Source organism: Podarcis liolepis, assembly GCF_965112155.1.
Source record: "Podarcis liolepis genome assembly, chromosome: 6".
Taxonomy (NCBI): domain Eukaryota; kingdom Metazoa; phylum Chordata; class Lepidosauria; order Squamata; family Lacertidae; genus Podarcis; species Podarcis liolepis.
Window position 1 is genome coordinate 80437964 of NC_139559.1, and position 14040 is coordinate 80452003.

A 14040-nucleotide genomic window follows, 5' to 3' on the forward strand; every position below is an offset into this window, starting at 1 on the left:
CCCTCAGTAAAAAGAAAACATTAACATTTTACATGTTACAGGATGTTGATTGTGCTCCCAGGACAGAGACCCCCGTTTGCCTAAAACCTGTTCAGTCTACCGGCAATTTCTCAGTGACAACCACATGCTGCTCCATCCATATGTAATCTTGTGCCAGGAAAGGCCACTTCCCTTAAAGGGAGGTAGCCGAGTTGCCATTTTCCAGTATAAAAATAACTGGCTACATGGATTCTCCTGCGAAGGTAATTATGCACCTTCCAAAGGATTTCTACCATGGATGTGTAATATAATTGTCCTCACTGTGTGTGAGCAGACATTACACACAGCCAGCATCTGGCCTGGATCTGTGACCAATATGGTAAACGCTATTGCTTGGCTCCGTAACATGGGAACAGAGGGAAAGGAGCAATTCTCAACTGAGGCAGAAGGCAGGACATGAAGGAGGCAGAAAGTAAAGCTGAGGAAGAGGAAAAAGGCAGAAACTGGGGGCTCTTGACAGCTCTGGCTGGAGTTGTTTAGGCTGCAAGTAGCAGCTTGTCTCTGTTCAGGGTAATACTTCTTCAGCAACATGCAGCACCTTAAAATACCTGACAATAGGATGCCCTTGTGTCATTAGTATTTGATATTTCAAAATATGGTGCAGAGCAGAGTTAAGGCACAGTATAATGACAATTTTTTTTGGGGGGGGAATTAAACTTTGAAAGAGCCAATCCAAAATGAAGCAGTATTTCTACACTTTTTAAAAACTTTGGCTGTTAAGTAAGATCTCCAGAGCCAATCCTTTAAGTGAATCAGTAGTTGGGGAATCTTTAAAATTGACAAGTGCTGATTGTAATAATGATTGTAAAGTAATACATTGCATTTTAATTCCCTCCCCTCCTTATTTTCCTGGGTTGTAGCTCAGTGAAGAGCCAGATCACATATGTTTGCACATCACTTACTGCTTTGTTGCACCAAGCAATGACTTGCATGTGTGCCGTCCCAGGTTAAGAATGACAGAATATTTGTGCCACCCAATGTTAATTCAAATACAATAATTTCCAATGGACACAGATCACACATTTTCCTTAGAATCATAATGTACTGCATAATCAAATTGAGAGAGATTATGTCGCGAGCAGGTGTGTGTGAATTAGCTGTTTCCTTCTTTCTCTTTTCCAGGGTTGAATGGTCCTAAGGCAGGTTCTTCTGTGTTTTATTGAAAATTTCTCTCCCTTTTACTGTCTCCTGCTGCAGCAGTGCTATCCTGTTGACCACTAAAAGCAGGAATTACACATTTTTTAATATCCTTGCAATTCGTTATTTAAATTATCTGACCTCTGTTGTTTTAATGAGCTTAACAGGATTATTTTTCCACTTGAATATTTTCTACTAGTAGGAAATTCCCCCCGAAGGATTACTTGTGTGCTGCCTTCCTATGTAGCACTATTAATGTTGATGACCAAAAGATGGCAGCACTATTTCCATTGTCATTGCCCTTCTGCTTTCCTGTATATATACTATTAAAGAAGAACCCGGATACAACAAAGCTCCCATCAATGACCAACAAGAAGGGAGTAGCTAAACTTGTGAGTTGTGCATTTCAACTGCTTAGAGCACTTAGACCTATACACTGCTGGATAATGTATTAAAGACTTCATTTAAAACAATTGTATGCTATGTTATATACAGAATTGTTGTACCACCTTTTTTTTTGTAAAATTAATACGGAAAGAAAGAAAAAATTCTAGCAATTTTTCTTTAGTGGTCTACAATTCTCTTGTGAACCTATGATTTGACAAGTAATAACCATTTCACTTTTTAGAAGTCATTTTGGGGAACCTGTCACCCTCCATATGTTATTAGACTCCTATCATCTCTGACCATTAGTCATGCTGGCTGGGGCTGATGGGGAATCCAGCAACATCTTTAGTGCTACAGGTTCTCCTCTCCTGCTTTTTAGAGGTTGCAGTTAGGTGCAGATCTCTTTTACAAGTCTGATGTGGGCTTAATCTGAGCCAAGTCACCTGGGTGCTTGATTTGCTGTGATGTTTCGAAGGGCTACCCCAGGCACCCACAATCTGCGGCCCCCCCCAGATGTTTTGGCCTACAACTCCCATGATCCCTAGCTAACAGGACCAGTAGTCAGGGATGATGGGAATTGTAGTCCAAAACATCTGGAGTGCCGAAGGTTGGCGATGCCTAGGCTACCCCGATATAGTTTGCAACCTGAGGAAGAACTCGAAACAGAGCCCATCCAAAATCCAAAGCTGGTCAAGTTGTTTTGGTACCTGAGCCAGAAAATCCTGCAAGTGCCTTATCTTGTGATTAAAAATATAATAATATTTTTTGTTGTAGATGATGATGAAAAAATGCTTACCTTTCATGGGCCTCACACTGCATAATGGGAGGACTTACCTCCCAACAAAGAAGACCTTCCAAAAAAGTATTCTAGCATGATTTCCAAATATTGATACTCTCCTGACCACTGATGAAATGCAAAGAAGGACAGGGCTCTTGCACTGTTAATAATGGAATAAAGGAAATTTTATCAGGAAGGTTTTTTCCTTGCCTGGCCTGACAATCTTATCTATTGCGTTTCCCTCTACTCTACAATTTTAAATATACATGCACCCCATTTTTTTTTGCATCTGGTCATCCTAGCCCTTAACTATGGAGCAGTTCAATGTCATACATGTATTTCTACACATATGAAGACTTCAAGTTAGTATAAGGTGATGGTTTTGCTTTCACTGCTCCCTCCCCGCAAATTGAGACCAGGGCTATACTTAGCCATACCTTCCTCTCATGCATAATTTGCATTTTTAGAGAAACAATTTTAGAGAAATGGGGGGAGTTATTGTTTCTTAAAAGTAATAACTAAAAACTTTCTAGTGTGGCTGATCAACCATTCCTTGCCCTCCCCTGGAGTGAGTGATAATAAAGCACATTATATTTGTTGAAAATTCGAGGACACTCTTGAGTAACGTGAAACACACTGTCCCACTGGGGCTGAATGAACTTGTTTCCTTTGTAGCTTCAACCCCACTTGACCTGGGAGAGAAGCCATGATGATGAATGAATGCTGGCTTCCTAAATGGCAAAGCAAAACACTCACACTACTGCTCAGCTGCCAGTTTGCTTAGCCACCATAGTTAGCATTAACAGCAGATCTAACCTACACATGGAGTACCAAAGAACATTTCCAGAAGGCACTTCCTTATAGCTGCTTCTCTTGCCGCCCCCCCCCCCGTCTCTGTCGTCTTCTTTTTAAATCTAATTGAAAGATAGCGTCTCGAGGTGATGACAAAAAGGCATATATCTGACCAGCACCAGATAGGCTTTCCTCAGCTCCGGATACGACTTCTGTAATGCACAAAGCAGCAATAGAGTGTCAGCTCCGAAGCAAAGTTTACGATGTTTTTGAAGATTGTGTTAGTTCCTGTCAAAGTTAACTTAGAAAATGGCCACAGCGTGGCACGGTATGTTGAGATGTTAGTTTATAGATCCTTGGTGGAGCTTGTTCCAGAATTGGTAATATATGGGATGTGAGAGATCAAACGAAAGGAAGGCTTTTTTCTGTTTTATTAAAAAAATGATTAAAGAGTTGCAGCATCGTTTTGTTCCTTTTCTACCACATTGATCAGACAAATGGCTAAGAAGGTGGCTGCTGACCTATGTATAACAAACAGGGAAATAAGGAATTATGGGGCTCTACCAGGATCTTGGGTCATTTTGGGGAATCGAAGCTGGTGCTGTTCTTGCTACTTTGCCAAGTGCTTCCTAGTACCAGTTTCACTACTAATGCCCACCATTGCCTGGTAAGCCTACTTGAGGCCTTGCTGTGGTCACCTTGCCCATGGCCCCCTCCAACCCAGAGTGCTGGTACCACTGAGCTTCACTGTTCTGATTTTCTACGGATAGTTCAGTCCACACAGCATGAGCACTGCTATTTTTCTAAAAAATGATGCGGTGCCAGAACTCACCATGGACACCTCCCTCGTTCTCTTAGAATGGCACACACCTGAGAGGTGCCGGAACTAAGTTCTGGCTCACAAAAAAAAGCCCTGAGCATGGGATCAAGCCTCATATTAGGCAGGGGGTTGGACTAGATGACCCTTGTAGCCCTTCCAATTCTACAATTTTATGATTCTATGCAATGCTATTTTTCAAGAAAAAGAAGTGCCGGAACTCACCACGAAAGCCTCTCATAATGGCAATAGTATCCACTTGGGTTCTGGCGAGTTCCACCTGTAAAAAAAGAAGAAGCCCTTTTTCTATAGCAGGCAAGGAAGCATAGCAGCAGCTTGTTTTCCCACAGCCTCAGAGGTAGGCAGAATCTGCAATTTGCAATCCAGTCAGCTGAAAAATAAAAGAGATTAAAGTTGCAGGTAATTTAGTTATTTAAAATGATGGTATCTCACCTACTCAAGATGGCTAATAAGTCAAAACACCAAAACCATGGTCTGCATCCCCTGCTGTATATTTGCTCCTGCAACAGACTTCCTCTTTCTGCAAAGGAACTTCCTCTTCCACTCCTGCCATACACAGCTCCACCCCCTAAGTGCCCTCAAAAGCAGCTACAGAGGGTTGGAGGACTCTCCGGAGAAGATAGGAGGTGTGGGGTGGAGAGAAAATGGAAGTCCCGTTGCACATTGGATGCAATAGAGTATTTCAGATGCAAAAGAATCTCCAGGTTAAACTCAGTCATAAACCAATCCCGGGAACTCTTGACAAAGTGAAGAAGCAAGTGTAATTATTCCTGGCAAGCATACTTGAGAGGGTTCACATCTCGAAAGGTATAATAATAATAATAATAATAATAATAATAATAATAATAATAAATAAATATTTATTATTATGTGTGTGGAGGGCTGAGGTTAAGCAGCTTGTCTCAAGTCATGTTTTTGGCAGAAGTAGTAGTTTAACCCAGAGTCTTCCTGGTTCACTAAATAACCCTAGTACTAATTTACAATAGTAAAATCAGGGCTTTTTTCCCACCTCTCAGGTGGGCGCCATTGCCATTCTAAGAGAACGAGGGTGGTGTTCGTGGTGAGTTGCGGCACCTCTTTTTCTAGAAAAATAGCACTGAGCAAAATACTATATGAGTAAACAAGTCTGTTTAAAGCTTCGTGGCGATGTGTGGGGGGGATTAAACGCAGTGTGCCTGATATCTTTTAAGAGAGTTTAATGGATTCCCTAATGGTTGAGAAGGAACTGTAATTGGGGGGCCTATCTAGTAGTTGATTTCTGGATCTTGTCACGCCAGGTAAGTAGACTGATTTTTATAGCCTATACAGTATTCCCGAGGGGAGCAAATTCTGAAGAAAAGGGTTCCAGGCGACTGAGCGTGTTCCATTTGGTTCACTTTGCTGGAATTACTGTGAACCAGTAACTGAAATCTACTCTAATGAAAAAGCTTTAGGGGCTCACTTCGCAGCTACCAGAACTGAAGGCACTGTGGAGAATAGAAGATGGAAGTCAAAGAAACCAAAACAGCTTTCCTTAAGCTTTCTTTCTGAATCAGTAACTTGCTTGTTTTTTTCTGTTTTAATGCAGTGTGTGTTTGTCTCCGTAAAATCACAGGCAATATAAAAATAGGGGGGTTGGGGTTGGGGTGATATTCTCATCCTAAGTCTGAGGAAGAAAATTGATTATTAAAGGCCTCCACTGTCTCTTTATCAGAGAGAGAACACACCTAAACTGTGCAATGCTTAAAATGAGGAGAAGGCAGAAAGTAGGTCCCCCATTAAAAGTCTTCCCTCACCTTCCAAGTGTCCCTATTTTTAAGGATTCACAGAAGCCATCCAGGTTTTTGATTTGATCCCGAAATGTCCTGCTTTTCCTTAGGATGTCCCTGTTTTCATCACAGAAATGTTGGAGGGTATGGAGTTATGCAACCCCTGAGCCAAGGAGATAAGTAAACTATACAACCAGGCATCTGAAAACAGCCCTGTATAGGGGATGTTTAGTTTTTTAAAAAATGTTTGTTGCTTTATTATGTTTTATATATATTTGAAGCCACCCAGAGTGACTGGGGCAACCTAGTCAGATGGGCAGGGTATAAATAATAAAAGTATTATTATTATTATGGAATAGGATGTCCCTATTTTCATTGGAGAAATGTTGGAGTGTATGCTGGTGGCCATAGATAAGCCGTAATATTTCCACATTAGCCATCTGTAAAAAATAAATAAATGGGGAGGGGGGGCTGAGACAGTGTAAGTTGTAAGGAACTGGTGCCTTTAGGTGAAGTTTGCTACAAGGACATCATTTTATTTTATTTTTCCCTGCGTGTCATCAAAATTAAGGAGTTACCAGGAGTTCATAGATGCATTATTCGCCTTTCAGCCTCTGGTTTTTTTTTACATTTATTAATGTGTAATTGTTTTGGTCTTCTCGTTCTTGGCATGATCTGTCTGCTTTCAAGCATCTCGTGCAAATAGTTTCCCTGTTAACATATCTGAGTGTTTGATGTTTATTTGGGTAATCTGTTTAATAGAAAGAGCTGTATTTTTTCCCATCTGAAGAAAGCAGAATCTACCTCTGTTATTTCCCCCCTCCTCCTGTTCTTGCATCTATTTTTAACACCTTAAAAACATGCTAAATAGGAAACTGGAAGGATCAAACAAAAGTCACTTCATGGGAAAATAACAGTGTTAATAGAAAACTAGGAACAATCTAGATATAGCAGGTGTTAAGGTTGCTCACTGGGCCTTATCTTTCTCCCCATTTGAGCATGCTCATTATTGTTGTAATATTGATCATACACTTGTTTTAACAGTGTATATATCGTGTTTGTGAGGGATAGGCAATACATGGTTGGCAGGCCTCAGAACAATTCCATGGAGCCAGTAGACACTTACTTGAAACTGAAAATCTTCACTTAACGAATGTGAGTGTGCAGTCCTGATGTATTCACAAATGTGATGGCAAAGCTATTTTTTTTTAAATCTTCAAAATATATATATATATATATATCTAAATTAGAATCAGAGTATTGCAGAACAAGTGAAATAGCTACATTTCAACCCCTGCCATGTACGAGAATGATGTATATGTTATGTTAATTTAAAGCCACCAAATGAGCAGAATTAATACACTTCACAAACGTTTTGACTATTGTAATTTACACAGGTGTTTGATTTGCAAAGCCCCACTGTCAAAAACTCTTGCTCATGCCAAATACATCTTATCTCTTTAAAAATGGATTTGTTTGTCTTTGCCAGCTCTTAATGTGAACTTTGTGGCTGTTAGCTTGTTTTTTACCCAAACAATCTTTCAGCAAGTCGTTATTAAAGGGTATTCCTCCACCTGGCTCCAAGAAACAAAACAAAAAATGGAGTAGATATAGCCCCCACAACTTTCAAGCATGAGTGATAGTCCTTAATTTGGAAATAGGTGGTGGCTATGAACTTTCCATAGCCCTCACCACACTGCTTCCTGGTTTACTTGAAGTTCTAGTAGCCTCCCAGAGCACATTCTCTGCCCAGGCCACAGTTTCTCCCCTCTAACACCACCATGGTTTCTACACATATGACTCCCTGCTTGGCTGCCTGGTTTGCCTATGTGTATGTTTGCATGATGAGCACACCAGCCAGCTGGCCATATTCATCAGGGTAGCTGCAGCTGCAGCAATTTCTGTGTGGGGCGTGGCAGAATGCAGAAATTGATGGGCTTCCTGTTGCAGCAAAGAACTTCTTCCCTTCTCTCTAAGCACTAGATCAGCAAATGTAGGTTTGTGAACTCAGGCCAGGGAGGTCTCCTCAGCAGCAACAGCCTTGATAACCTGCTACCAATTTGAAAATGGCACCGGAAGTTATTGTAAATGAGAAGATGATCATGAAGCATGTAAGTTCCTTTTCCCATTTCCTGCAAAATATACAAAACAGGCTTCTGAGATCTTAGTAAAGTTGTTGCTTAGTAAAACTGGGATTGGGCTCCAAGGTCTATATCAAGTAGAGCCATGGATCCTAGGCGTGCTTGCATGGGAGTAAATTGCACTGTATTCAATAGGACTTCACTATCCAGAGGGTCACACCCTAACCTACATTTCAGCCAGTTTAATCCCTTTTAAAAATAAAAACTGATGAAATAAAAAGAATACAGTACAATATGCACCATGTCTTTTGTTCAAGGCTAGACTCCCAAGCTATGTGGAATCAAAGATTCCTTTCTGTTACACAAAAGAAGGGAATTCCTCTCAGAGGAAGTCAGGGTTAGAAATTGAGGTGGCCACAAAACGGCAACAATTTATAATATAGCCATATTTTAAGACATTTGAAAAGGGTAATAAATAATAAATTTAATAGCTACCTGTGAAAAAATAGGGCTTTCAGCCATTTTGTGTTTGGTTTTTGATTGCATAACAGTTGCTTTTTGCTTTATGGTGTTTTGTACGATTTGGTCTGATTCCTTGTTATTCATCCAGCACTTTTAATGCCACATTAGTATTGGGAGTAGGTTGGGCCAGGTCCAGAAGATTAGAAGACTGACTAGCAGATACAGCCTGATAAAAATAAAGATGCCCATTTAAGAAGATTGAGGGGTTTGGTCTGCCTAATGTTGTTCCTGCTCTTCCCACACATGGTGCGGGCTGCAGCACATAATCTCTGTTTTTGTGATCTTGATATTGTTTTATTATTAGCTTTGTGCCCCATCCAAGGGTTTCTGGGCAGTATACATGGGACTATTCTTTTTGTCCTATAAAAGGAGGTAGATTAGAATGAGATGCACTATAGTTAGTTCAAAGTGAACAAATAAGCCTCATGGCTGAATGGAGATTTGAATCAAGAACCACCAGTCCAAGTCCAACACTCTGACCATTGCACCACAGTGTCTTTCACTAGATTTACTTTGCACCAGCTTTTCCAGATGATGAAACAAAATGTGAAGCTTTTATGTAACTCTACACTACATGCAATTTCTGCAAGTGTTGTATTTTCATAAAGGAGCCGTAGAGATCATGGATTGAATGTAGGCTTGCTGTTTCATGAATGTAAGGACCCTTTTGATATGTGGAAGCGAGTTATGTTCTAAGGAGGTTCCCATTACACAGAATGGATGCTCCCCAGTGCCACCTCCCACACTGTTTTGGAGGGCTCCCCAACCCTAGTCTAGAGCAAATATTTTTTTGCGGAGGGGGGCTTGGGAAGCATCTGGTTTTTAAGGTTCCAATTATATGGGCAAATCTGTCTTATTCCTGAAATAGAAATTCATTTTTGTGTCTTCTGAGTAGTTACATAGAAAGGAATATATCTTACAGATTCAAGAGAATGGAGGGGGAAGTGAAAATAAGAAATATATATATGAGATGCCTTTGATGCAGGAGGTGATGGGGAGGTGTGCAAACAGCCATTGTTTCTGTACCTGAGAATTCCTCTATTGATAGAATAAAAAGAAAATTGCAGAGTAGTTCCGTGAATCTTCCAGGGCTCCAAAGGACTGAAGGGCTTCTCTCTAAATAAAGTGCTCCCTGCTTTTCCTCCCTGGCTCTTTGAATATAAAATTTGATCAAGGAAAAAAAATGAACGTAATAGAAATCAGTTCTCATTTGCTGCTTTATTCGTTTAATAAAATGGGCTGTTTGTGAATGGGCTTCCTTTGAAATGAACTATTTCCATGGTAAATGGGTGAGCATTTGAATAGACTGGAAGTGTGGAGAGATAGATAATGCTACTTGCAATGATGCCTATGATAGATGATGGCACATGTCAAATTTTAAATAAATTTAGTGCTCCTGAAATGTGCTAGATTGCCAGTGACTGAAATTACTCTATTTACCAAGCATGAACCACATAACTGCAGCAGTGCCTGGTTTTCCATGCCGACTTGTTTGCTGCTGTTGAATAAGGCAATGCAGAAGTGAAAGCAAGCATACCGCAAAGGAAGCTGTCTTATGTCGAGCCAGACCACTGGTTTATTGTGCTCAGTATTCTCTTTGCTGATTGGCAGTGGCTCTCCAAGGTTTCCCAACCCTACCACAGATTGAATCTAGGACCTTTTCCATGGAAAGCTCATTAATTCTAAGTGTTGTCCCTTCGCCTTTCTAAAGTAATATTCACTGAACATAGTGGTATTTATTGACTTCAAAGTCACGCCAACACTAACTTGCAAGCCAATTGCTGTTTATCATCTCTGGCAGCCATCAAGGAGCTTCATATACCTTCTTGAAAATCCAAGGTCATTATTTGTCCTGGGTTGGGAGCACCTTCAGAGATGTTGAATAAAGGGGCAATCAGGATTGGGGCCATGCTGTGTCCCCCTATGCCACAGTCTTTGTGAAAATCCCCTCCCACAGCTGATATTTAACCCCATTAGAAGACACTCATTTTCAGTGTGAGAAATGGCAACTAATGGGGCTTTGCAGAGTGGTGGAACTACTGGTACATTCATTGCCTAGCCCAGGCATAGGCAAACTCCGACCTCCAGCTGTTTGGGGACTACAACTCCCATCATTCCTAGCTAACAGAACCAGTGGTCAGGGATGATGGGAGGTGTAGTCCCAAAAATATCTGGAGGGCCGAATTTGCCTATGCCTGGCCTAGCCACTTATAGTTCCTGTGAGGAGACAGGACAATTGTGACATCTCCAGACTGGTGCACTAGTTGAGTTTGAACTGTGCCCAATGCCAGCTGCCAATGGTTGTGAGATTGGCTTTGGATGCAACAGATCAGAGGCCAGCACAGCCTCTCCCCACCCTTCCCTTCTCTTTCGGGCTTTTTGCTGGGTTTCTCCCAATGAGGATATCAACAGCAGGCCTCCTGGCTATTTGGTGGCCAGCAGGAGGCTGACTCACTTGTCAGAGCTGAGCTGAGGGACACCTCCACTCAATCTAAGCCTCACATAGCTCAGCCTAAGCAGGATTTGGATTGCCCTTTAAATCTATTTCCCCAGCCTTGAGCAGTCGATAGTTGCAGAAAATCCTTCTGTCTGTTCAGAGTCTAGTTGTTTTCGTTTAAGCAGCCATTCCTTCAGTATAATTAATTGTCTGCATCAACTTAAAGGCACTGGGTGTCACCTGTGTGCATTTTGTTTAATAGTTTTTATGGTCAGTCCTGCACAGTGTAAGGAAGCATTTTGCTGCATGCAGAAAGAGGTTGAAATGTCACAAGGATGAAACCACTCACAGTGGAAGGTTTTATGGTTGTGATTTTATCTTTGAGGTCAGTGGGACTTACTCCCAGGTAAGCGAATTAGGAAGATTTGCAGCCTCGTGGACTTGGGTGTTTTTGGCTTTGGGTATGCGTGTGGCAGTGCTGCTGTATCTCGAGTTTCATAGTCTTAAAACTTAACCACTTAAAGTTCTCCCTCCTCTCCGCGGGGATGACAACACCATCACTAGAATGCCGACACAATAAATGCATGGGTAGCAGGTTTAACAAAAAATATAAATGGATTACGGAAGCCACACAGCTGTTTTGGCACACCACAACAGTTTAACAAAACTGCAGCATTTGAGCTGAACTCTGCTTTTAATAGACTTCTGCACTGGCCCTTGTGGGTACTACCAATTTGTTTCTTTGGAGGGCATCTGAAGCCCATCAGATGTTAATAGTGTTCAGTCACAGCTGAGGTAGGCTGGCTATGAACCAATGATCCAGAGGCAAAAAGCTTCTGTGGCCCATCACCAATCTCCCTGAGCCACCCAGTCTCCTGCAGTCCACTCATCTTTCTGGTCTCATAGCTCTCATAAGTTAATCTTTCTTCTCCTGTGTCTAATGTGATAATCTTTCTTCTCCTACATATCTGCCTTTGACTTCCTTGACAGTAAGGCTGACAAACACCCTCAGTAGTCCCCCCCTCCCTTTGTTGCACAGAAGTATTAGTCAGGAGTACAGTTTGAAGTAAAATGGATATCTAAAAATAAAAAGACATGTGCCGAAACCGTTTTCACGCATTCAGCAGAATGCCGAAGGGACATGCTGATGCTCGAGTGTGGCTAATGAGGGTGGTTCCACCCTCCTCGTTCATTCATTGAATTCATGAGGGGTTTTGTGAATAAGGCTTATATTTTTTAGAGTTCTGTGGAGTTTTTAATATAGTTTTGTTGTGTTAGTTATGATATATAACTGAATTGAATTATGATTATCAGTTGGATTGTTTTGAAAAATTATTCTTATACCATACTATGTACAGAATGGTACTTTGGTTTAAGAACAGCTTAGTTTATGAACAACTTGGATTAAGAACGCTGCAAACCCAGAAGTAGGTGTTTTGGTTTGTGAACTTTGCCTTGGAAGCAGAACATGTTTCACTTCCTGTTGAGTGTGTTCCATTTGTAAACTCTGTCCCCCGCTGCTATGGGAAAGCACACCTTTGTTTAAGAATGGACTCCCAGAATGGATTAAGTTTGTAAACCAAGTTACCACTGTACTGCTTTTATTGCTGCTATTACCAGCTTTTGTTGAAACATTTTTTAATTTGGATGAATTATTATAATAGTTGATTTTGAGTGGTTGTCATGAACTGAATTACTTTATTTGAAATGCTGATGTTGGTGTTTGTTACAGATTGCTGTTTGCTACTGCAGTTCTTCCTTCATTTTTTTCTTTCTTCTCCATACCTCAATAATCCTCTCTACTTCTGATCAACATGTGAGGAATGGTTATTGATCAATCAATTTCTGTACCGCCTTTCAACAGTCAAATCACACTTTTTACCTCTCCCCTTTTCTCATTTTGAGAAAATTCTTATTTAACATCACCTTGGCTTGAACGAAAGACAGCTAAAATGCTACTCTCATCCTTGAGCTGTGACAGGAGCAGCATCACAAGGAGAAAACCATTTGCAGCCATCCTTACTGACACTGAAACATCACATGCAATGGCCTGGTTTGAATATTCCGCTCCTGGGACTACAGCTAGCCTTAGTGTCATGACTGGATGATGCGTTTGGGGACAGGATGTTCCTGCTGGTTCAGAAGGTTCAGCGCCTGGTCCTTTGTCACTATTCCATGCACCAAGGCATGGAAGTGAAAGTAGCAAAATTCTCTTCCCTTCTAATGCACTGACTGCTAGTGCTGTCTTAACCTTTCCTCCGATTGCTTCCAGATTGATCTGTTTATTGAGCATTACTCCTGATGTTTGCACAAAATTTGCATGGATTTTATATTATACCACTGTCAAGTGGTAGTTATCACACACTCTAAAATACATTTCTCCATTACTTTTTCCTTTTACTGTAAAAAGTCATTTTTTTACAAAAGCACATTTGTTGCACATGAGTGCTGTAGTGCTGTTTATCACAATGTACCACTTTTTTGGTACAGCTCTAAAGTGCTGACAGACTGAAAGTAACCACTGGAAGTAACTAGTTTGCATACGTGCTGCCTCTCTGCAGATATTTACTCCTCTTCATCCGTGGTGGGGCACAACACTGGAGGGTGGCATTCTTCCCCACATAATTATTAATTGCCAGGAGTGACTGCTCAAATATGACTACAGTGGTTCTGAAAAGTCTGAAAATGGGACAGTGTTATATCTAGCTGTCCAAACCTGTCCTATAAATTTCACATCACAACAGAAGCCAGCACTCTAGCATATGGCAAGAAAGAGATGTACAAATAAGTTTTCATATTTTTCTTGTAATCAGTGTATCTTGGACCATGGATGACATGGATTGAAAGTTTCTAGAATGGGATAATGACTCTGGGAGGCATAGCATTCTACTCAGTTAGCTAATGAAAATCTGATATTCCATTTCTTCTTTTCTCTGTTGCATTACAGCACTTGATTTATCTGTTCAGGAACAGTTTACCACTTATCTTTACAGTTTGTAATACTGCCGTAGGGAATACACATTTTATTTCTGCAAACAATCCCCAGAAATAGATTTTTTGTTGTTACTGTTACTGAAAGCAGTTTGTTTTTAGTAATACACATTGAATTTTAGAGCCTGATTCCTTATGGAACCATAAAATAAGCCAATCTCAGCATCTGACTTCCTCTCTTTGTCAACTTTTTACCAGATGTGCTGGATTGTCTGCATGATCAGCTTCTGAAAACAAAGTACAGTGTTAAGAACATAAAAAATTGGATTGCTAGTGCATTGAGTCCAACA

At 40.8% G+C, this 14040-nt stretch overlaps 2 long non-coding RNA genes across 2 annotated transcripts in view; one reads left to right on the forward strand and one right to left on the reverse strand.

Annotated features, from left to right (window-relative positions):
- LOC310708494 overlaps positions 1-14040 on the forward strand; it is a 142888-nt gene that overhangs the window by 11045 nt on the left and 117803 nt on the right. The window lies entirely within an intron of this gene.
- LOC310708498 overlaps positions 44-14040 on the reverse strand; it is a 28702-nt gene continuing 14705 nt past the window's right edge. Inside the window, exons 2-5 of the long non-coding RNA XR_014527056.1 lie at positions 4404-4770; positions 4176-4230; positions 2398-2501; positions 44-1256 (exon numbers count right to left, since the gene is read on the reverse strand). This is a non-coding gene — a long non-coding RNA (uncharacterized lncRNA). The remainder of the gene's footprint in view (positions 1257-2397; positions 2502-4175; positions 4231-4403; positions 4771-14040) is intronic.